The 22,955-nt window shown below is 39.8% G+C and overlaps 1 protein-coding gene across 4 annotated transcripts in view; it reads right to left on the bottom strand.

The window, feature by feature from the left end:
• LOC136866281 (uncharacterized) overlaps positions 1 to 22,955 on the bottom strand; it is a 230,080-nt gene that overhangs the window by 192,221 nt on the left and 14,904 nt on the right. Inside the window, exon 1 of one of the 4 annotated variants that reach the window (XM_067143106.2) lies at positions 9,245 to 9,266. The exons of the other annotated variants lie outside the window; for them this stretch is intronic. The gene's annotated coding sequence lies outside the window, so the exon portion shown is untranslated. Of the gene's footprint in view, positions 1 to 9,244; positions 9,267 to 22,955 lie in introns of those variants that run through there. 4 annotated transcript variants of the gene reach the window in all.

Raw genomic sequence — 22,955 nt, 5'->3', positions numbered from 1 at the left:
ATCAATCAATCAATCAATCAATCAATCAATCAATCAATCAATCAATCAATCAATCAATCAATCAATCAACACTGATCTGCATTTAGGGCAGTAGCACAGGTGGCAGACGCCCTACCTGTTGTTTACCTCGTCTTTTCTTAAATAATTTCAAAGAGTCTGAAAATTTATTGAACATCTCTCTTGGTAAATTATTCCAATCCCCAACTCCCCTTCCTATAAACGAATGCTTGCCCCAATTTTTCCTCTTGAATTCCAACTTTATCTTCATATTATGATTTTTCTTACTTTTATGAACACCATTATCTACGAAGATTATAAAACATGTTCAGGATATGATAATAATAATAATAATAATAATAATAATAATAATAATAATAATAATAATAATAATAATAATAATAATAATATTGTTTATACATTCCACTGACTGCTTATGACGGTTTGCGGAGAAGCCGAGCTATAGGAACTTTGTACCGCAGTAATTCTTTTACATGTCAATAAATATGCCGACACGAGGCTGACATATTTGAGCACCTTCAAATACCACCGGACTAAGCCAGGATCGAACCTGCCCAGCTCGAGTCAGAAGGCCAGCGCCTCAACCGTCTGAACCACTCAGCCCGGCAAAGGAGGATCAAGTGAATCCCATATGTGATAATATGTAAGCTGTTGTGGAAGAAGCACGTCGAAAACGCAATAACTGAATTAGTGCTACTTCATTTTATTGTCGTAACAACTGGAATGAGAAATGCTCCCTTGCTTTCTCTTTGACACTGGAAGCTTTTATGCTGCAGTAAAAGCTCAGATAAACTAACAACCACTTTATCTCTTAAAGATGGCAGGTCATTGCTTTTCATTATAGTAAAACTAGTAACTTTAATTATTAACTTTCAGAGTTAAAATAAATAGATCATCCATACTGAGAGTTCGATTTAAGCAGATAGCAAGAGGAAATAAGAATAACGTCTCCACGTCTTGAAACATATTGTGTAGCCAATGTTAAATCGTGAATTGGAGAGCGATTGTTTGTAGAGTACAATTCGTAGCATTAACGGGAGCATATCTTTACTTTCTACTATAGACGTTTGTTGTGCTTATACCAACGATCACCCATTAAAGACTGGGATAGCTTTCCAGATCTGTTTATAACAACAAATATATTCAGTTTTAAGGATTTGAAGAAAAAACTAACACGTTTAAATCTCATTAAACCGTATAAACTGAGAAGGAATTTTGCGTATTTTATTCTTCCAGTTGATGACTGAAAACAATTTTTCTCGTCAGAATTAGTTTCTGGCTTACTGAATAAATGGTTTGTACAGTAGTCTCCGGTCTCTATTTGATTTCCGGCCGGTTGAAGATTTTAGCCAAATTCACATCTTCATACATACAATTCATCACAATTGCAACAAGCAGAGAAACACACAATAGTGAATACATCCCTCCACAGAGCGTTTGGGGTCAGGCTAGGTCTCCGGTCGTAAAACTGGACTTCATCCACACACACCAATGCCGTCCTCAAGTAGTTGGGAAATCAATACCAAAATGAAGAAGGAGAAGTCACTTAAATCAGACGTCATCACGTACTTGCTCTAGGGGCCGGTGTTACTTGCTCCGCTCGGGACGGCTGTCAGTCACGTGACAAGAGAGACGCGGACAGGCGGGTTGCATACCGTGGCGGTACTGTACTTGCTGCTCGGAAATGTTACCATATAAACAACAGCAATGAAATACATACCGGTACATACGTAAATCATCTCTGAGGAATTATCAAACATTATAATATAAATAGAATTGAGTAGGGTAATATGAAACGTACGTATATCCTCAAATGTGTCATTTTTAAGTTTTTCTAGTAACGCTATCCTTTCCCGGCCTTCATATTTATCATACTTGTTGGAATGACATAAGGAACAACGGCGCTGCAGATTAAATTTTCAATGAGATTCAATATTTTATTACATATTAAACATTTTGTGTGTTATTTTCTTGCAGTATCAATACTCTTCTTCGCAAAAAGATTTGAAACTTGTTGGCATCGATGACCTAGGCTGTGCTGAACTCTCCTCCACAGTAAATGCAACATTTACCGACTAGGTTTGAACGTTGTGTGGTGTGAGGATAAAGGCGGGAACACACTATTGTCACCTCACGTGTGTTCACGCATATCGTATCACAATCTAACCTGTCCAGAAAGATGTGGTATTCCTTCGCGCCACTGACCTTCAGTGCGTACTACGTCATGCACTTCCCCTACTTGCTCGCTAAGCTGCTCTCGTTCCTCTAGAGTGGGGAGCAAACTGGCTCCGAAGGCATTTCGCTCTCGATTGACGATGCCTGACTTAAATCTTTAAAATGAGTACCCGTACTGTTGATTTCACGTGAAAGGAAATTTCTACACGTAGGCTGCTGAGGCTCTGCGACACAAATAACAGCAGATTCTTTGTTCCAATGAACGTTGAACACGAGAGATGTAATACCTTTATGTGTTGGACTGTTCCAATGAAGTTTTAACTTCCTGTCGTTCAATTAACCATCTGTACAAACTGTTATACAAATTAAAACTCACTCCTACACCTAGGGTCGAACCTATGGGCAATTCTTACTGTCATCGCAGCTACCGATAGCAATGAGAAAAACCATTCTGGTTAGAATGTAACTTTATCTGTTTTTATAAACATGAAATACCATTCACTCCTTTGGTCATTTATCACGATATCCCAGGGACCATCAAGTCGATGAGAGTGAAATTTAACCTAGAGGTTCTCTTTAGGACAGCATCAATTATCGCAGGCCGCGAGATATTCTCCTGGAATTCTCCTTTCTGAAGTTCGTTGGCTATCCCGCGGTAAAGTTCTAAAGAGATTATACGAACCCCTAAAGGAAGTTGAGATATTTCTAATTGAAAAGGAAAGTGGTATTTTAAATTTTTTAATTTTAGTGTAGCATGTCTCAGTGATATATTTTCTTACATAAACAGGTTGAATTAAAAACTTCAAGGTCCAGGCACAGAAGTACTTAATGCTTGGAACAAAATCGAATCTTTTAACATATACTCAAGTTGTGGCCTAATATAATCGCAGAAGGAAACAATGAAACGTTTCACTCGTACTCAGATGATAGAAGCAGATGAACTGAATACATGAGTTTCAGTCTCAGATATTATTACAGCCCTCTTGAAGATGATGAGGACCCCCGGAGGAAAAACATGTGGTTTGTGAAAACTTTGTTTGAACATAAAGAGAATGCCCCTTGCCTTTTCATTTTTTGAATTATTATCAGACGAAGGATTGGAAAATACTATTTAAATCAATGATGAGTAATTAGAAATTCTGAATAAGAATCAAGATTACACCATGTTTAATTATCAATACTCAGGTTCTTATAGAAATAGAAACATATTTACAAGTACATTTATTGGGACCGGGTCCTCGTCCTGCATAGAAAAGTTTACCACACCACAGACTATCAGAGGTTGAGAACCGCTGCCTAAGGTCATAAGTAGCAGCTAAGACGCCTGCTTTTGTGAACAATTCAACCCCTTAGAAGTAAATGTAATGGGTACCACACGAGGAATGGGAAATACTTCGGAGTAATAGATCTCAGGTTGCTATGATAGTTAAATTGTATGCCACTTTGTAACATTGATAGATCGCAAGCTTCAAATCAGTCACTATTGATATGCATTTAGGACAGTCGCCCAGGTGGCAGATTCCCTATCTGTTTTTTCCTAGCCTTTTCTTAAATGATTGCAAAGAATTTGGAGATTTATTGAACATTTCTCTTGGCAAGTAACTCCCCTTCCCATAAACGAATATTTGCCCCAATCTGTCCTCTTGAATTCAAACTTTATCTTCATATTGTGATCTTTCCTACTTTTAAAAACACCACTCAAACTTATTCGTCGACTAATGTCACTCCACGCCATCTCTCCACTGACAACTCGGAACATACCACTTAGTCGAGCAGCCCGTCTCCTTTCTCCCAAGTCTTCTAAGCCCAAACTTTCCAACATTCTCGTAACGCTACTATGTTGTACGTCACACAGAGCAAATCGAAGCTTGGGATTTTTTCCAGTTCTTGAACTAAGTAATCCTGGTGAGGGTCCCATACACTGAAACCATACTCTAGTTGGTGTCTTACCAGAAACTTCTATGCCCTCTCCTTTACATCCTTACTACAATCCCTAAATATCTTCATAACCATGTGCAGAGATCTGTGGCCATTATTTAAAATCCCATTTATGTGATTACCCCAATGAAGATCTTTCCTTATATTAACACCCATAAGGAACTTTCACCCCATCAACGCAGTAATTAAAACTGAGAGGACTTTTCCTATTTGTGAAACTCACAACCTGACTTTTAAACCCGCTTATCATCATACCATTGCCCACTGTCCATGTGCTCTATTAGAACAGTTTTACACCGCTAGGAAAGGAAACAATCGCTGCCTCCTCGTGCTGTTTCTCTGGAAAGAACCGAGAATAACGACTAAGAACTAATACGAGGACAACTTTGAGGGCGTGTCATCAAGCAACTGACGATGGATGAGTGAGGTACTTATTAGATAAAGGATGAAAACAACACGATTATCTCCTGAAATTTAAGAAAAATCCGCTGGAACTAAAAGCAACACATTGAGAACACCTGGGGTGAGGTAAATATTCCCCTTTCATAGGGGAGGATATGATAAGATCCCGTATTTCCCTTTTGATAGACCTGGTGAGTAGCGCAGATAATTAAGCGTTCGCATCTTGGGTCAAAGATAGAGAGATCAAAATTCATAAGAGCATTTATTTATTTATTTATTTTGGTGTAGGACCTAATAATAACGTAATCAGTAATATATTTCGATAAGCTTTTACTAAATTCCTCTGATATTCATAACTTAAAGCCTCCGTGGCTCAGACGGCAGCGCGTCGGCCTCTTACCGCTGGATACCGTGGTTCAAATCTCGGTCACTCCATGTGAGATTTGTGCTGGACAAAGCGGAGGCGGGACAGGTTTTTCTCCGGGTACTCCGGTTTTCCCTGTCATCTTTCATTCCAGCAACACTCTCCATTATCATTTCATAGCATCTATCAGTCATTAATAATCACCTTGGGAGTGGCGATCCCATTGTAATACTAGCCTATATATGTTTCATTCATTACATTCCTGACCCGGTCTAAGACTGGAAAACAGGTTGTAGGTTTTCATTTTCACTCATACCTTACTTAGCATACAACTTACTTCAACATACAAACATCTTTCAGATTGGAAACATTCACTTGGACACTGCGATATTAGAAAATTGATGAGAAAATGACAAAATAAAAACCAAACCCCATGGCACTACAGCGCTTGAAGGGCCTTGGCCTACCAAGCGACCGCTGCTCAGCCCGAAGGCCTGCAGATTACGAGGTGTCGTGTGGTCAGCACGACGATTCCTCTCGGCCGTTATTCTTGGCTTTCTAGACCGGGGCCGCTACCTCACCGTCAGATAGCTCCTCAATTCTAATCACGTAGGCTGAGTGGACCTCGAACCAGCCCTCAGGTCCAGGTAAAAATCCCTGACCTGGCCGGGAATCGAACCCGGGGCCTCCGGGTAAGAGGCAGGTACGCTACCCCTACACCACGGAAAATGACAAAATATGTACTCTAAATAGAAAATAAATGAGGAAACAGACGATGACGTCTGGGAATTACTAATTCTGCACTCACAATTTATAACTTCACTAAGCCCCTTTTAGTACAATTATTTTTCTCGGCCTTCAGTAGCATGAGATACAAATGCAAAGAAAGATCTTTACTCTAACATTTTTGGATGGTACACAGTGAGGTCATCTGTAGAAGTAAACAAGGATTCTTTAAGAATGTACTGCTGTCTTGCCAAGTTTCAAACAGAATGCATCCACATCGTCGCTCTGCGTCTGATATGTTTACATAGGAACGTGATTCGGACCTAGTGCAGATTTATTTTTGGATGATGTTTAATCGCAGCGGTTTACAAATGCTTTCGAAATACGTACAGTTTACCAAGTTCTAATGTATACCCTGTAATTTTGTCACGAAATGTTGAGAAGTCTCTCTTTACTGATTTAAAGAGCAAATTGATATTTGTTGGATGAAAAGGTAGTGTCTGATCAGTCTTGGACGTTGGCGACATGAATGACATTTTTCTTTCTTAATCTGTTTTCTTTCCACGGTCGGATTTTCCTTCGGACTCAAGCGCAGAGTCTTGGAGCGTGAGACTTTGGGCTGGAGGATACAACTGGGAAGGAGGACCAGTACATCGCCCAGGCGGCCTCACCCGCTATGCTGAACAGGGACCTTGTGGAGGGATGGGAATATTGGAATGGGCAGGCAAGGAAGAGGGAAGGAAGAGGCCGTGGCTTTAAGTTTGGTACCATCCTGGGATTTCACTGGAGGAGGAGGAGGAGGAGGAGGAGAAGTGGGAAACCGCGGAAAACCACTTCGAGGATGGCTGAGGTGGGAATCGAACACCTCTCTACTCAGTTGACCTCCCGAGGCTGAGTGGACCCCATTATAGCCTTCGTACCACTTTTCAAATTTCATGGTAGAGCCGGGAATCGAACCCGGGCCTCCGGGGGAGGGGTGACAGTTAATCACGCTAACCACTACACCACTAAGCCGGACTATGCCATTTTTACTGTCGTTAAATAACATATAATTGTAACTGACAATGTTGATCACAAAGTAAAATAATTAAATGTTTATATATATAATATACATTAATTTATACTCCGTATGCATGCTGGAAAACGAATGGTCTGTAAGTTATTGAACAAGTTTGAAGCTATTAAATGTAAGGTCATCTTTACTGTTTATCATGGTGTGGGATGATTTCATGAAGGTACCGGAATGTATGCAATACATTGTAATTGTGATTTGAGGAAAGGATGAAAAACTAGTCCAAGAACAGCCTGATGCAGTAAATAAAGTTGGAAGAATGAACAATGAGAATTAGTGTGGAGAAGAGCAAGATATATGTAATGGCAAGAGGGGAGACAAGTAAGAGGTGAGCAATATAAGTTTGTGTTTGTTTGTTTGTTTGTTTGTTTGTTTGTTTGTTTGTTTGTTTGTTTGTCCAAGCCTTGTCCTGTTTCTCTACGGGGTCGGGTATGGGGTGAGATGAATCTGTCATGGCGGGTTTTTATGACCGGACGTCAAACTCATCAGAGGAGTTATGAGATTAAATGAATGACGTAATATATGAGAGTACGAAGGGAGATGGTGAAACCCGGTAGCGGCACATAACCTACTCCTGTCGAATAGCACCAAGGGGTTTGCTCAAGGCTTAATGTCCCCATCCGACGGACAAATCGCCATCAACAACGTCATATGCCCTCATTACATATGAGCACTGCGGAGAGGTTCAGAATGTAATGTAAGCTTTTAGCACGCAATCTAGTCATTAGAAAATGTATAGGTCTACCACCACCTCCCCTACCCTGCCGTCCAACATTCTGATGGTGATTTTTTTTTCGACCAACAGGACTCGAACCGGCTAGCCACGGTGTCAGACTGTTCAGACTTCAACGCCTTAGCGATCTTGGCCACCAGGCGGTCTATGAGTAATATAACATTGAGATTAAGTTATTGAAATATAGAGAGATTCACATACTTCCAAAGCGAATAACGAAGAATTTCAAGAATAAATGCAGGAATCAACTGGAGAATGTAACAGGTGTTTTCTACCACAGACGTTGCAACTACTATGGAACAAAAGTATAAATATATAGAAATAAGGTTATAGACTTACATAAAGTATATTAGGCTACATCTGTAATATAAGGAGCTGTGAAATGACTAATGACGAGAATGATGGAACATTGAGTAAAAACAGTGTAAGTGAAATTTATGAAATTTATCTTTAAGAAGACAGCTAAGCAAGGGGTACCATGATACACAGATTTTGGGATTTTCAGCTTTTGCGATAAACACAAAATATGTCCACATTTGGTACCTGTTTAACGGCGGATTAGCAAAGGTAGATTTTCGGAAACGTTAAGATAAGAAAGGCCAGGACTACGAATAGAGCGACTGTGGGATTAATTATATAGTATAGTTTCGATACCTGTTTGGAGCCGACCTCAGTGGAGTAATGGGCTAATCGTTTGCCTCCAGTTCCCAAGATAGGGGATTCAAACATTGCCGATGACCCCCTAGAAAACTTTCAGGCGATTATGAAGAAGAAAATGAAGAGAACCATCATTACGACTAAAACTAAATAATTGATTATAACTGGTAGGTAAACATATAGTACGATGATGATGACATTAAAGAAAACTGCCAAGGTCTTCTTGAAAGCATGAGCCCTCTCCGCATGGCACTAAAGCCCCGAAGGTCCTTGCCTCAAGTGACCGCGGCTCAGCCTGAAGGCCTGCAGTTTACGAGATGACGCTTGGTCAGCGTGATGAATCCTCTATGCTATTATTCTTGTTATTTCTAGACCAGGGCCACTATCATGCCGTCAGATTGCTCTTCAACTGTTCTCACGTACGATGAGTTGACCTTGAACTAACCTTGTGATCCAGGTAAAAATTCCTGATCGGGCCGTGAATCGAAACTGGGCTTCTGTGTAAGAAGAAAGTTCGCTATCCTTAGTTCACGGGGCCGACGGACGCATGGCCAACAGAATGAAACTGCTTAGCTCTAAGAAACGATTCCGTAGGAAATATTGAGATGTATGCGGGCTCAATTTGCACTTAAATATGCTAGTTGAAGTATAATATAGTGCTGGCTCCGGGTTCTAGGGTTAACGTGCCTGACACTCACCCGGAGGGCCCGGGTTCGATTCACGACCAGGTCACGACCTGAATATGAGGGCTAGTTCGAGGTTCACTCAGCCTACGTGATTACAATTTAGGACCTATCTGACGGTAAGATATCGACCCTGGTCTAGAAAAACCAAGAATAACGACAATGCATCAGCTCATAATCTGCAGGCCTTCTGAGCAGCGGTCGTTTGGTGGGGCAAGGCCCGTCAGGACTGTAGTATCATGGGAAAAAGAATAAGAAGATCTTGACCATTTCTGCACCTCGAATTACAACAATGGCTTAATTATTTTAACATGCTGATCTGTCTTGTTACGTAAGAAGAAGAGAAAAAGAAACAACGTTTGATTGTAGAAATTGCATCGAAATGTAGATTATGAAGTAAAACGTATAATTTCCTGAACCAGAAAGTAAGTAATAACACGGAAACATACGTAACTGTGTAATTATATGCTACTTGCGTAACGGTAGAAATTGGACATCGATCATCTTCACCGGCAGTCCTTCTGAGGTTCTGTACGTACTATAGAATTTGAGTGGGCCAACTCTGAACTCCACTTGTCGGAGACTTGTAATTCCCTGCAAACCAGTGGGGCTACAACGTAGTGTGGAAGGCAAGGCCAGCCAAATCCTTAAAGGAGTAGCTAATTATCTTTCAACAGAATGTTGCCGGGTGAACAGAACGCCAGAGTGGTGGGTGGTAGAGGCCGCAGTCCGTTCGTTCTTGGCCTCCGTTCTGTCAATCAGGCGACCGACATCTTGAAAATTTGAACCAAACAATGTCAGAAATATCTCCTTCAATGTTATTAGTGACATTATTGACCACTTTTACCTATACGAATGTGTGTAAATATTCTGGTGTATCAGAGGCGTAATAGATAGCCTACGATACGGGCCCGCCTGCAGGATACAAAACTGGGCCCTTATATCCATTTAATATATATAATAAAGAACAATTTGTTTATTATTTTATACAGAGTTCGATAGCGCAGTCGCTTACGTGCGCCAGTATCCACTATTCGAGAGATAGTAGGTTCGAATCCCACTACCGACAGCCCTGAAGATGGCTTTCCGTGGTTTCCTATTTTCACACCAGGTAAATGCTGAGGTTGTACCTTAATTAAGGCCACGGCTGCTTCCTTCCCACTCCTAGCCCTGCCCTGTACTACTGTCGCCATAAGACCTATCTGTGTCGGTGCGACGTAAAGCAACATGTATATAATATACTTTATGGATTTTATTTTGAAATTTAAACATTTTATAGGGATTGAAATACAACGTGAATACATATATTTCTATCTTTTGTCTTTATGTTTTTAAAACCTTACTGTACTCATATTTGATTCTAAAGAAATTAAAACATGCGGCGTATATCTGGGATGCAAAGGCATTGGCGAGTTCAATTATATCCATGCATGACAAATACGATTCTGAGAAGGCTGAGTTCACAGAGTCTGTCTTGGGTCACAACATTTCGTAGGTACACGCGTACACAGAAATGGTGTCCCGACATAAACAATAAACACTGCCCCTCTCCAGTACTGAAAATGTGGGGAGGGACTGAAGAGGTAGTGTTGAAGGCCAGTCCAGTTCCGAAAAGGAGAGGAGGGAGTGGACGGGTAGTGTTGAAGGCCACTCCAGCACCGAAAAGAAGGGAACGGAGTGAAACTGAGTTGTGCTGTTATCATTATAATGACAGGCCACTTTTCTTAATGTCAGTCACACGAGTTGGAGAGTTTCCATGATAATAACAAGGCCACTATGCCTAATGCCTGTCACATTCTGGATGGGTAAATTTGTTTATAATGTCGGGCACACTTGCCTACTCCCAAACACAATCGGTTAGGGGAGTTTTGAGCAAAATTGCATGCTCCCTTGACTTCTGCCAGTAAAATTGAGAAGTGAATTATTAATTATTAATTCATCCTTACTAATGCTAGTTACAAAGGAGTTGGAGAAGATTCCATTACTACTGTCAGTCAAAGTCGATGTCGAGAGTAATGATTACAATAGCAGACGCTCTCCTGCTGAGAGTCACTGTCGATGTAAAATATTAATTATAATGGCAAACACACTTATTCTACATTGCTACAAATCGACGTCAATATAGGCCTACATCGACATCCGAAGTATATGCATGTTTACAATATTGCGAACCTTCATTTACAGATTAACGATACATCATATCGACAAACGGATTGTACCATAAGACGCCTCATTTAGCGGGCTAATGGTTGACCTTAAGATATTTTCTCCTCTGTCATCTCTTTATGGGTAAAATTGAGTTAGAAACGTTGAACAGAGTGAAATTTGGGTAAGGTTTTCTCACAGTGCATTACTTTTGGGTACTAATGTGACAGCTACAAACATAGAATTTGGTTCACGCAGGGATACTGGGTGGGCCAATGTTCATGTAGAATGAAATGATTCTACCTTTCGTATATGTGATTCGAACTACGAATTATACGTGTAAAAGAGCAAAATGTAGGTATAATCGAGAAATAGAGACAAATATAAATTGTAAGGAATAGAGATACGACGAAACATCATAGGACCAAAGTTGTAGATCACTACAAAGTGAACTGAGATTGTGTCATCCATTTTGTGATAAGACTTGCCGTTTAGCCGCGAAATACCTCGAAACGAAGGTCTGCACCGACATTAAAATTGCCTCAATATTCCGATACTTTTCGGGGGGTAAAAAATGAAATATTTTAAGATCTTGGAAGCTTTCCGTCGTTTACAGGCTAGGGCATAATTTTGCCAAATTCGATTTTCTAGCTCGTATAGCAGATTGTCCCTCAATCTTGCTTTGAGGGATTTGGGGGGGGGGGGTTAAAATGAGGACATTCAGGAAACTAAAGCTAATAAACATGCATAAGGTCATTATTATACTTGAAACGGATAACTCTACGAAAATTTCGCCAAAATAGTCAATGTACAGACACACGGTCGTTACGATTTTATTTATATAGATAAAGCATCTGCTTTACGTACAACTCCTTTTGGGCTATGTCCGCTGGACTTAGCGTGAAAATATACCGTTCATGATATCTTCCTTATTTATCCTCCTATCGAAAAAAGGACATGAGAAAAAAGTTTTATAAATTGATTTTAATCAAGATTGGTCAATTTCCAGTCAGGTTGGTCATGTATATACTGTATTGTGGGACAGTAAAATCACTGTTTCGGTTCCCTATAAACCACCAGTCCATTCCGGAAATTCAACATGGTATGGACCTTGAAACACCTTTGGACAGGTGGATGCTAAATTTGAAGTTTAGTTGAAATATTTCCAGTAGTTTTCAAGTTGTAAGAAATACGCTTTACACGCACCCGCTGTTAAGTCCAGTGGGATTAGTACCGAAAAACGGTCCGTTAATGATATCTCCCTTATTAATTCCCGTATTAAAATTATTCACATGAGGTAAAAGGTTTAGAAATTGATTTCCATTAATTCAAGTAGTTTTCCATTAAGTTTGGTTGTGTATAATTTGCGGGAGTGCAAAATCACGGTTTTGGTTTCTTATAAACCCCCAGTCAGTTCAGGGATTTAGAAACAATGTTGGCTCTAAAACCTACCCAAAGACAGGTGAATTCTAAATGTGAAGTTTGGTAGAAATATATCCTGTAGTTTTCAAGTTATAGACAAACATACAAACAGAAACCAACGCTAAAAATACGCGTATGATCATTATTACACCTGAAACGGATAACTGTACGGAAATTTCACCAAAATAGTTCATGTATAGACACACGGTCGTTACGATTTTATTTATATAGATGCATGTTTATGACTTCGCTTCCTCAAATTTTGAATTCAGGTCCACTAAGCAAAAGAGGCGTACTGTTCCCTGAAATCGTCAGTATCCTATAATTCTTAAAATCAAGATGTTCCCTTGTCAAATATTGTCGGACGTTGGCCATACTCTTGTGTCTATTCGACGTCGTTCAGTTTGTGTGTGATGATGGTAGGGTTATTGTCTGCTAAGTCTGGAAGCTTGTGTCTAATTATAGCACCGTGGGAGGGCGTAGAGAATTTTGACGACTCACGATTCATTAATAATTTATATTCCACGATTCATCGAGTATTATTCTACGCCTAGCCGAGACGAACATTCTTGTCTACTGTCTTCCAAGCTAGTTAGGTATTAATAAATAGTTCTGAATTTAGAAATATCGGGACATTCCAGCATGTTTCAAACGTGGCTAATGAAAAGCAGTCTGGGTATCGTCTTGCGGTTTCGTAGTAATCCAGTTCTTGTCCAACCTATATCTTTAAAGACAGCCAGTTAGACATTAAAGACATCAAGGTGAGTCTATCTAGTGTGTGAACCGTCTAACGGAATGGAAAATCCAGATTCGATTTTCTCCAGTGCGTGTTGAACAGTTACCTTGAAGGCAGACATGGTGGTCTCAAACACAATGTTACCATAGGGACGTTTCGAAATAGAGTAGATGGGAGCAAGGTATCGATAGACTTTTAAAGGAGTGTGGTGGTGTGGGAGGGGGAGGGGAGAATAATTTTCCCGTCTCGGAGCAATGCCTAATTTAAAAGACGATATCCTCAAAATTTATTTCTAACCTTCAAAAGTTTAGTCCGTTTCAGGTATAGTCTGTAGTAAGTACTCTAGGTTTACTCAAATGATTTCAATGATTTCATAGTAATCCAATCTTTGTTCGATAGATGTCTCCAAGCACAGCCATTTCTACATTAAAATGGTCGAGTGCGGTTCATGTACTGGCCGTCCTAGAGGAATGGTTAACACTTATCTGTAAAGTGTTGATTTCGGGTTCGAATCTCCGACCCTCGGTGTCTGTATTAGCTTCTTTTTTGTTGGAATATATAGTTTTTGCACTATCATCATCATCATCATCATCATCATCATCATCAGTGCCTGTTCAACGCTCTTTTGAAGTAAAGGCCTCCCCCTTGGGCAGTTTTCATCCATAATGGCCCCACAGTTTACCTCACTATATCGGACTACCTACACAATGGACGCCCTCTTATCCAATATCCATCTCTCGAATACCACACCGTTACTGTCATTGCCATTTTTTTAACAGTTGCGACTATGCATCATGTATCAGCACCGTATGTTAGAAGAGGAGAAATACAACTGTTCATCACTTGCCTTTTGATGTGAAGTGGATAACCATTCTTGAGAATGAAGATAAATGACCAGGTCAGGGGGAAGTAAGTGTAGGGGCCTTCCAGAGATACTGTAAAGTGTTATGATAAGTAAATAAATAAATAAACAAATCTAAGACTATTTCTTCCAGGTAATCACTGTTCATATTCTGATCTATTTATCCAGCCTACTCCAAAAGGACACCGTTTTATCCGAATGGGCGTATTCCTCGACATATTAAATTCTTTTTACATTCAATTTTGTCTGTTGTTCGAGGCCGTTTGTGGTTAGCATACTCTTTTCCTCAATCATAAGTAGTAGCACGTTTTTACCGTGCTTTTATAGGTCGCTCAACATCAACTGAAGTTCTGAATGATTCTATGAATACAGGACATCATTCGTAAATCTCAAGTTGGAAAGTTTCCTGCCTTTGTACTTTATGAAAAATAAATTATGGTAATTACTTAACATATTAAGCGTCCGACTCGTTGGCTGAATGGTCAGTGTACTGTTTTCGGTTCAGAGGGTCCCGGGTCCGATTCCCGGCCGGGTCGGGGATTTTAATCGCTTCTGATTAATTCTTCTGACTCGGGGACTGGGTGTACTTGTCTGCCCCAACATTCTCTTCATCATATTCATACAAAACACTACACTACCGACCACCACAGAAACAAGCATTAGTGATTACACCCCTCCATATATGGTTGGCGTCAGGAAGGGCATCCGGCCGTAAACAGGGCCAAATGCACATGTGCGACGCAGTTCGCACCCGAGACCCCACAGGTGTAGGAAAAAAGCGGTAGCAAAAGAAGAAGAATAATAAGAAGAAAACATTAAGTGATTGATATGTTTTCAAAATTGTTAGTTTTCTCCAGTGCGTGTTAAACAACTATCTTGAAGGCAGTCATCATGGTATCAAACACTGTAGTGGGCTACCACAGGAATGATAGAGTTGATGGGAACAAGGTGTCAAGAGACGTTTAATGCGGAGGTGGAAGGAGGGTGAAGATGGGAAAAGGTACCCTTTTTGGTGTCAGGAATTGCATTTTCAATTTACTTTTCTCTTTACTTATTATTTGTATCTAATTTGGTGAAAAAAAAAAAGTTTTCTCTACTATCAAAACATGCGTTAGAAAATGTCCATATACACGTATGTTACTTGCTACATCTCACTCTATGATACGTTACTTATTAATGTTCTGTAATTCACACTTTTACGCATGATTTGTATCATAATTGGAAAACTACTGAAGATATTTACATGAAATTTTGTTTGTTAGTGTATTTAATTTTTGATGGCAATGTGTTCTGGGCACTTTTCTTTGAAAAAACTAATCTAACTTTAAAAATATAATTAGTAATGCAAAAATTAGAAATAAATTATATGGAATGTACAAATTAGGAAAGGAAATATTCTATAGGAATACTAAAGGTTCTAGAGTATGTATTTCATAAAAGCATATTTGTGAAAATACAATGAAGTACTTCATACATGCCTTTTATATGCAAAATTAATATGCTAAATTGATGAAATGTTTACGTGTAAAAACAAGGCTTTATAAAATCCTGAACATCGTTCATTGAATGAGAATGAATGTATGTTAATCATACAAAATTTTGTTCAAGTAGGACATGTTGTTGCTAAGCTACCCCTCTTTCTGTAAAGGATGTTCTGACTGAATATCGGATTTAGGGTGCCTGGTGACAGACAACACAAAGGAAGACTTTCTACTTGTATTCGGAAGTATGAAGAACATTTGACTTGCAAAAGAGATAGTAATGCTTTTGAAATACCCGCAAGATCATTGGCCTGGAAACAACATACATATGGTAATAAGTTAGTGGACAGACCACATAGCACTGGTTGTCTCGTGAGAGTGGCGGTGGCTCCCTGATAAAGTGAAATGAACCGAGTGACCAAGCACTGACCAATACGACCCTATAAATAGATGTACGCCTATATCGATCACTTGCACGCATTTATAAATACGGAAAAAACACTGGCGATTTAGGATTTCTATTGCATCATTTACACGTATTTCTCGATGTTTTATTGCCAGGCCTTAGAAATATCCCAGTTACCTCAAAGGCAGGGTGACATGAATCAGTACCAACATTTTTTATAGTCAACACATATAAAGTCATGCTGAAGTACATTCAAAAGAAAAGAAGAAACCTGTCGAATATATCACCTGAAGACTGGGAACTATTATTTTGAAGTAATTTTTTAGTTATCAACTTCTGTTGTTAGTTTTGAAGTTATTTCTATTTTAAATACAGTGAAAGACACAAATATTAGCAGTTTATTAGATCTCAAACGTGGGAGAATTTTACTCTGTAAAATTTTTATTCTTTGTTTTTGTTGAAACGTTATATTATTATTATTATTATTATTATTATTATTATTATTATTATTATTATTATTATTATTATTATTATTATTAAGTTGCTTCAAGTCGCACCGACACAGATTGGTATTATGGCGACGATGGGACAGGAAAGGGCTGGGAGTGGAAAGGAAGCGGCCGTGCCTTAATTAAGGGAAACCACGGAAAACCATCTCCATGGCAGCCGACAGTGTGGTTGGAACCCACTATCTCCCGAATATTGGGCACTGGCCGCACTTGCGCGACTGCAGCTATCGAGTTCGGTGTTTTAGTTATCAGTCTCATGTACTTGTATTTTTCTACTGTGTGAGTGAGTTACAGATATATTTTCAGTCTTTAAGATGATAAAAAATCCACTACTTGTATAGTTTAATACTAACTAGGTAACTCAAAATACCGGTCGTAATGATGCTCGACAATATTATACATCCGGTATGCGGGTCGTCTGCTGTGAGAGCCCTCCGCGTCCAACGACAGGAACCACGGATAGTAAGCACAGTAACAATCGTGAAAAATAATGTCGAACGGCAAACTTATTTTACTTCCTTTGCTGTAGTGATAGAAGTGATATTTATTTCAAGGGTTCAGAGTTTTTGCGTCTTCAGCCTTGTATACTTTCGTGAGAGTATAACCTGTCGTACAATATATCTTGTAGTGGAGGAAATATATGTGCAGTACATTACATTTAATTTACTATTCTCTTTTCTGTCCCCAACAAAATGAGGTAGGTTCTAAGTTGACCTCATGAGACTGAGTAACCTGAAATCAGACCATACCTAAAACTTGTATTCTTGGTAGAATTGGTAATCAAAACCCGAGTCTTTCTGTAAATAGTGTAGTCTATTATCGTAATCACTAGACCAGAGAGCTAAGCGCTCTCAACATTCGACACAAAGGACTGCTCACTTCAATACCAGTGCATTACCAGATAGTGACATCTGGAATTTGTTCTTCACGGAACATCCTGCTAATAAAGGACTTTGCCACCCCATTAACTACAAAGAGTGTTCATAGACGCCGAGTGCCGTTGGTTTGTTACGCACAAGTTCTTTAACGTGCCGATAAATCTATTGCTACGAGGCCATCACATAATTAAGCTTTCTAAGATGCTGCTAATCTTACAAGAGATCTATTGCGTAATAATCCAGCTAAAAGAGTCAGTGGTTTAACGATCTGTACCTCCTAGACGAACGACCCGAAGGATCTTCAATACTGACAAATAGGACTGAATTCATGCGAATCCAGAACTTAACTGCATTACTCTAAGTCATCCATGAATTTTCAGGTAGGCTCGAATTATTTACTAAAAGACAGCGCGAACAATCTCATAGCCGAACATGTAATTTAATTCAGGCGATAGTGGTGTTGTGGTTATTACTTCAACACTTTACGGCCGAAATTATATGATCGAAAAAGTAATTATCAGTTTTGAAATTACTTTATGCTGACCCCAAAATCCATCGTCTGGCAGAGGCAGTGCAATGTGGAATTGATGAATTCATAGAAATTATTTTATTTCTTTATTTATTTATTTATTTATTTATTTATTTATTTATTTATTTATTTATTTATTTATTTATCGTATGGATTTTAGTGCCGGGAGTGTCCGAGGACATGTTCGGCTCGCCTCGAGCAGGTCTTCCTATTGACACCCATGAGCGATTAGCGCGTCTGGATGTGGCATGATGACGATAGGGAGAGGGTGAAATCCGGTATCGGCACACAGTCTACTCCTGTCGAATAACATCAGGGGGTCTGTTCAAAGCTTAACATTCCCATCTGATGGACGAAGCACCATCAACAGTATCTTAAGTTCTCACTCTATAAAAACTGTGAATACATTTGGAATATTGAATCCAGGCTTTTGGCACGCAATCTTGTAATTATAAATTGTATACCATCACTTCTTCTACCCTATTAGCCAAAATTCTGATGGCGAAAATATGTGCTTCCAACGGGACTCGAGCCTGATAACCACGGTGCCAACCATATTGAATTAACACCAGGAGGGATAGAATAATTTATCAACATACTCCATTGATATAAGATATTAATGATTGTTGCCTCTACTGAATTCAACGGAGAATATTGCACTACGAAAGAAATACATGCCAAGCTGAACGATAGCACAGAGAATGTTATAAAACAAAGTAAGAATACCTTCACATACCAAACAAGAAACAACAGGATGTTACCCTACGCGCCAGAAATAATGAAGCAGTTCAAGGAGTGAGAGATGCATGCAGCGAGGGACGATATCTGGGAGAATGAATTCTTTCTATATTGCTGTTGGTTCCAGCCTTTCTAAGTTGTTATTGGTTCCAGATGGTAGAGCAATTTATCATTTGATGCGTCCGTGTATACACGCCGACGACGAGATAGGGAAGTAACCATTAACGTCGGCTGTGTTTTGGACAGGAGCTTTGAAACTAGAACTACCTTAATATTGCAATAGTGACTTTTGTGAGTGCTGGCCCCGTGGTGTAGGGGTAGCGTGCCTGCCTCTTACCCGAAGGCCCCGGGTTCGATTCCCGGCCAGGTCAGGAAATATTAACTGGATCTGAGGGCTGGTTCAACGTCCACTCAGCCTACGTTATTACAATAAGGAGCTATCTGACGGTTAGATAGCGGTCCCGGTCTAGAAAGCCAAGAAAATAACGGCCGAGAGGGTTCGTCGTGCTGACCACACGACACCTCGCAATCTGCAGGCCTTCGGGGTGAGCAGCGGTCGCTTGGTAGGCCAAGGCCCTGCAAGGGCTGTAGTGCCATGGGGTTTGGTTTGGTTTGGATTTACTTTTGTGAGTATGTTAACACTCAGCAAATTGATTCAGACTGAGCAATTGCAGTTTGAAAGAGAATTCTGCATTCTGGTGTCCTGAGAATGGTTTTCCGTGCTTTCCCATTATCCTCAATAAGGTAAATGCCGGGACAATTCCTTTTATAGTCCTCAGCCGCTCCCTTCTCGCCTTTAATTCACTCTGTCACTGCTAAACTCCTGGGGTGAGGGAGGGTGTGATCATCGAAGAGGTCCACCTAACCCTTTCAGGATACAGAAATGAAGATTTAAAACATGTTTAAAAGTGACACACTCAAGTCGGTCGCTGTTAAGATGAGATTCGAACCTTGAATCTCTAAGTTATGCAACTTCTCAGTCTGTCGATCTTTTAATTAAACTATAGCAATAAGTGCCAAATTCGTTAGAGACCATGATCACAGAAGACAGCAGATGCTTGGTGGTTATAAAGGGTAGAATTCCCATGGCAAAATATGCGTTTATGGCAAAGAAAAGTATGATAACTAGTAAACATAGCAACATAGAAGCCAAGAAATATTTTGCAAAATCACTTGTTTGGAGTACCCTGTTGTATGGAAGTCAAAGTTGGGCATTGGGAAAAGAGGAAAGGTCTTGAAGCAACTGTGATGTCGATATAGAGGAAAATGACAAGAATGAACTGGACTGAAAAAACAAATTTGGAAGCTGTTAAAAGGAATGGAAATAAGGAAAATAAAATTTACAGGACATACCATTAGTCACAACACCTTTATCACCAATATATTTGAAGGCGAAGTACTAGGGAAGAAAAGAAGAGGCCGGCCTAGAAAAAATGGGATTCAGAAGTTACCTGACGATGAAAAGAGCGGCGCAAGGTAGAGAACAATGGTTGTATTGACAAGGCACTGACCTTAGGAGATGAATGAATGAATGAATGATTCATGTAAACTATGAACTACAAAGGTGACAAGAGTCTAATCGTCGTCGTCTTGGTCTCCCTCTTGTCTGGCCTATGTAGCTACTTTGAACCAAGAACTCATCCTGTCGTCAATTCTCACCGTAACCCAATTGTTAACATAAAAGTCTTTGATTGCCTGTATTACCATATCCATGAACCCATAATCCTTCAGTACGCATAACATGTTCACCTCCGCCCCCCCCCCACTCCCTAGTTATTAATGTACCTTCTCTAGAACTACGAAAGCATAAACCTTACAGTCTGCTCCTCTCGTAGCATTTTCCAGTTATTGGCGTATACTGAAAATCTGGTCATGATGGCCCCTCTGTGATTTGAAACCACACTGGTTTTCATCCAGCTTGCTCTCAACCATTGATCGCACTCTCCTTTCCAAAATACCACTGAACACCTTACTTGGTATACTGATCAATGAAATCCTTTGCTTACAGACAGGCGGAATTAGTGCTTTCGTCCAGTCAGAAGGTACCTTTACTAACATTCCATAGTAATAAAATTACTTGTCTTTGCTCATGAGATATAGTGTTTGTAGTGCGCTATGTCCTATGGTATAGGGTAGATTAAATTTGTTACTTTCATTGACCTGACTCAGTTTCATCTTTAGCGTTAACGATATGGAAGTGACTGAAGTATGAGCGATGCTAGTAATGCTATTCCTTAGGCAACCAGTTCCTGTTACGCTGGACTATAAGGGCCGGTATTATAATGAGGGTTTAAACCGAAGATTGAGTTAAACTGTAACTTGAGTTTAAACCGATGTTGAGTCTTATAATGGCCGGCCTAAGTAAATTGAGGTGAAGAAGGAAAAATACGATCTTAGTAGCAGTGACTTGCGAGAAAAGATGACTATCGATAATGTTTGTTTACTTCTTGTAGGTAAAATGGCGAATAAAAGCGATAAACGTTGTCCTAATTTTACTTGTAAGGAAATAGAATTGCTTGTGCAATTAGTACAGGAATATTTATATAGTCCGTGAAACAGTGGCTCATGAATTTCTCCGAAATTTCCCATTGTAATAAACATACTACGGGAGGCATAAAACCGCAATGCTATTAGTAGCTGACTGAGGGGTTCTACAGCAAGATTTCTGAAATATAAGGAGGTTACTTCATTTTCTAAAATTTACACTTTTGACATTCAAGCCTTTCAAAAAGTAATTTTTACATTCTTACCTTTACGTTGCATGTTTTATTCTAGCACCAATTTGCTGAAATAGGGTTATGACAGTCTGTTTTGTAAGTCTAAGCCTATTTAAAAACTATTTTTCATTCCATATATGAAAGTAACGTGCCCTTGCTCGAAAACCTCGTGGTGCCAGTGGTCGTTCAATAATTTCAACCATTTCTTCATCATCGCTTAGTATTTCTTCAAACACCTCAAAAATATCTTCGAGATCCGTTCGTTTTGCCATTTTGTAAGGTTATGTATTCTTAAACTTCAGTTTAAACTTCATTCATTCCATCACTGACCCGGTTGAATGACTGTAAACAGGCTGTGAAGATTTCCATTTCTCTGACTAACAGACAAACCGAAGTTTAAACTGAACCAGCAGTTTAAACCCCTATTATAATACCGGCCCTAAGATGCTCATAGGGTCGGCTGCGAACAATTCGGTGGGCTTGGCAGATTGATAGGTAATAACTTCTGGCCCGGAGAAGAAAACAACGGGAAACTACATCACTCCTCATTTCACTAGTATCCCTAATTCGTGACTGTTGATGGTGGTTAAATTGAGGATCAAATCAGCCTTCGTGCTGAATATACAACTTAATATCAAGCCATTTCACCTCTGCCTTCCCCACTATGTTTAAGGATTTCAAGTCTAATTTAATATTTCTGTTGATTATGCCAAAATAGGGCGTTTACTATGTACTTCTTTCAGAGTAATTTCCCTGACACCACCGTTCTCTTTTCCATGAACTCGATTGTTCGTGATGTTAACAGAAGGGCTTCCTTTTACTTTCAGAAGATTTTCCAAATAATCCTTCCATTCCTTTTCTCTCCCTTTATAAGATTATTTACGATAGCCCAGAAAGGTTTCCCTGCCGTTTGACGAAGCCTTTCTAAATTAACTTCCCACGATTTCTTCTTGGACTCTACAGTGATTTGTTTTACGCCGTTCCCTTCTCTCTCTCAAATCCTGAACTGTTGTAGGAGATGTGGTGGTCATTGTGATATCACACATTTTTCTCCATGATTCCCTGCTGTATTATATCATGCATTCTTCGTCCACATGTACTTGTAATCTGGCTAGATCACTTCCTTGGGACTCGTGGACTCTGTTCCTTGGTTTTTCCCTGAATGATTACTTCTCCATATTTTATGGTCCTCTCGTAATTACATGGAGAGCCTGCGTAGCAGCAGCGTCGACCTCTCACCGCTGGATTGCGTGGTTTAAATCTCGGTCGCTCCATGCGAGAGCTGTGCTGAAAAAAGCGGAGGTGGGACAGGTTTTTCTCTCTGTACTCCTGTTTTCCCTGTGATCGTTCGATCAGCACTTTCCAATATCATTTCATCCGTCAGTCATTAATCATTGCCCCAGGGGAGTGCGACAGGCTTCGGCAGTCGGCACAATTCCTATCCTGGCCGCTGGATGAGGGCTTCATTCATTCCATCACTGACCCGGTTGAATGACTGTAAACAGGCTGTGAAGATTTCCATTTCCATTTTCTCATTACATGGTCAAAGTATTTCAGCTGGCGGAAACGAACTTGGCTTGAGATTATCTCCAGAAAAACATTTCAGTTGCATCGATCTTATTCATCTCCTTCTTAATGGCCACGTCTCGCATGGGAGATATTAGACAGTTTACCAGACTTATTTTCAGGTTCTTGGAAATTTGTTGGTCCTTCCATAGTCTTATTAACGTTTTTAATTTGCCACTTTAGCCATATTGAATCTTC

Source organism: Anabrus simplex, chromosome 3 (genome assembly GCF_040414725.1).
Source record: "Anabrus simplex isolate iqAnaSimp1 chromosome 3, ASM4041472v1, whole genome shotgun sequence".
Taxonomy (NCBI): Eukaryota; Metazoa; Arthropoda; class Insecta; order Orthoptera; family Tettigoniidae; genus Anabrus; species Anabrus simplex.
Note: the sequence above shows the minus strand (reverse complement) of the source record. Positions and strands in the feature narration are given on the sequence as shown.